Source organism: Etheostoma spectabile, chromosome 10, assembly GCF_008692095.1.
Source record: "Etheostoma spectabile isolate EspeVRDwgs_2016 chromosome 10, UIUC_Espe_1.0, whole genome shotgun sequence".
NCBI lineage: Eukaryota > Metazoa > Chordata > Actinopteri > Perciformes > Percidae > Etheostoma > Etheostoma spectabile.
Window position 1 is genome coordinate 28,239,437 of NC_045742.1, and position 2,909 is coordinate 28,242,345.

General features: G+C 36.9%; 1 long non-coding RNA gene across 1 annotated transcript in view; it reads left to right on the top strand.

The window, feature by feature from the left end:
* LOC116696998 (uncharacterized) overlaps positions 1-2,385 on the top strand; it is an 8,332-nt gene extending 5,947 nt beyond the window's left edge. The window contains exon 3 of the long non-coding RNA XR_004333884.1: positions 2,276-2,385. This is a non-coding gene — a long non-coding RNA (uncharacterized LOC116696998). The remainder of the gene's footprint in view (positions 1-2,275) is intronic.
* Positions 2,386-2,909: the final 524 nt, after the last annotated feature.

Below are 2,909 nucleotides of genomic sequence, written 5' to 3' on the forward strand. Positions count from 1 at the left end.
CTGTGAGGTGTGTACAGATACAATTGTAGGCTGTGGAATGTGTGTCTATGTAAACACATCCATATATAATATGGAACATATACTGTATATATTCCATATATGTTCCCGTCTGCAGACAATGCAGCCAAGTATGACTGATAGCTTTGAATGATTTCTATCAGCTTTAATTTTGCTGTGATTTGACAGTTTATAATGGACACTTTGATGAGGAGTTATGTAAGCAGTGTTACAATTTTCTCTCTGCCCTGCATTTTTCTGACTTTATTGCAAAATAGTGCAAACAATATAAAGAAATGTATTCAATTTAGTTGATCAACATTAAATGAACAAATGGGGACAATTAAATAGTAAAATCTAACTGAAATTACAATTCGTAATGCCATTTCGACAGTCAATAATCATGTCAAGGTGATAATATGATTGTTTGTTAAAGTTTTTATTAGTGTAAATCTGGAGACTAGAAAGAAATGCTCATTTAGTCATTACGTTTCACTGGTAGACTTAGGCTTTCTGATGGGCAGGGGCAAAAAAAGGCCACCAGCTGCATCAGCACCAGTGTTTTCTAGCAGGTAGGGCAGTCTCTAAGACACTGCATCACGTTTCATCCACTAGAAGGTAGTGATGGCCAAAATGAAGCTTCATGAACCATTTTCTTTACGCAAGATCTAGTAGACTCAGAAAATCAAGAATGGTTCACAAAGCTTTATGAAGCTTCATTCAGCCATCACTACTTAAATGGCACCATAGAGGGCACTGCATCCCACTGTGTTGCACATTGGGCCAGTTTACCATATTAAATCTACCATAGGGGCATCCAGGGGGTTACTTTTGGTGTATATTATTTTTTCCGAATATGTGGGACCCCCCATGCTGCTGGAAGGACAGGAATTGTTTTGTTTGGAGAGGGAGAATAAGGACCACACCATGTGCATTTTAACTGTAAACTGATTTTTCCTGAAAACATAGGTTATGTAACCTGGGCCAAGTTGTTCAGAAGTAATCTGAACAGATTTCGACTTTCAGATTTCAGATCAAGTCTTTGAAATGAGTTGTACAAAACAAAAACACGGATTTTGAAATCGGATTAGATCACGTAATCCCATTTTAGTCATAATCTTGATCAAATCGTCAATATGTATTCAAAACTTTCATTCACATTCCTATCATGTAGTATACAGTTTATACATGTATTTATATTTCACACCTGAATTGATGACATTTAGCTTTTCAGAACTTTTCAGAAAATAAATGTTTTTCCTCATTAAATAATCCACCAAACAGTTGTAAATATCAACCAAAAACTCAGCCCCACGTAGGCTGAGTCCTGTAGCGGCCAGGGTTCGAGTCCAACCTGTGGCCTTCTGCTGCGGGTCATCCCCCATCACTCTCTTCCCCTTTCAAGCCCAACAACAGTAATAAAGGAAAAAAGCGCTAAATAATAATCTTTAAAAAAGTGTTTTCTAACAATCGTCACATAAAGTGACCCCATTATGCTTGGTTAACAGTTTACATCGTATATGTAAGCTACTTTAGAACCCAAGGCCCAGTTTTTTAAAAACATTTAGTCTGGATCAAATTGATCCGGATTTGGAAATCCCATGTTTTGCTGTCCAGGATCACCTGTTCCATCTTACTTGTATGGCAGTTTTTTAAAGGAACATTGAATTGGATGTAAGGATTGGATGTAAGGATTTTCTGAAAACCAAATGAGCAATTTTCACCTTGGGCCATTTATGACTACTTTAACAACAGTCTAATTGACAATAAATGTATTAAATTTGATCAATATCGTAATATATAGTAATAATAATGATAATAATAACAATAGTAGTAATGAAAATAATTGTCAATAGCATCAGGGCTGCATAGGATGAGTGCTAATGTGTCCTGTTTCAGTGTGTGTGTTTGCGTGGGATTAAAAGGGCTCTTCAATTTAAAACTCATTATATTCTCAAAAATACAAGACACTGGGTTTTAGATTAGCGGTGGTGCATCAGTGCTTGTGTGTTTGTACACATGCATTTGTGTGTGTGTGTGTGTGTGTGTGTGTGTGAGTGAGAGATAGGAAAAGACAGATTACTGTAGACTTTATTTCACTGAAAAACTACATGTATGAAGAGGGTATTACATATGTTTTGATGTGTACTTTGAATTTATGATTGTGTGTAGCTGTAAGTGTGTGTTGTGGTGGATTGACATGGAAGTTGTATCTTTTTTTACTTAAACAAGAAACGCAATGCTGTGGAGGAAATATCGACGGTCAATGTACGGCCAGTAAAGCTGCAGGAGGTAACAATTTAAATAATGGCAGAATTTGAAGTAGAGTGAGACCTCTCTCTGCCGCTCCCCCTCTCCCTTCTCATTCTAGTCCCTCCCATCAGGCGAGCACGGATATGCAGCAGTACCAATCATTCATTCCAGCCAGATGGCATGATGTTATTTTGAAAAGGCTTTCTCCCTTTTCACTAGGCCCTGTGGAAAAAAGATTAACAGTGTTTTGTGTCCGCTTAATCCTTAATTTCAGTATGTTTTAGACTATTTGATGAATGATCATTTATTGTGTAAAAAATGTCATAGGCCTGTTGTGGATTCATATTTTTATTTTAGTTATGGTTCTGTCTGAGGGGGAGGGGTCAGCTGCTTACCAATTTGCACTGCTAAGGTAATAAGATAGTTCTGCAGTGAATGACATTTTTATAATATCGGAGGTGCTTATTTATGGGTACCCATACAGTATATGTAAATAGTAATTTCAGCAGTAACTTATCGATGTACATAAATGTATTGGTATTTTCCAGATCCAGAGTGATTCACTGTTGCTTTTTCGGTTATGCCTACCCAGTTTGATGTTATTTTGCCTCAGATTATTTTAGCTATCTTAGTTCTTTTTTTATTCCCCGGGTTGGATG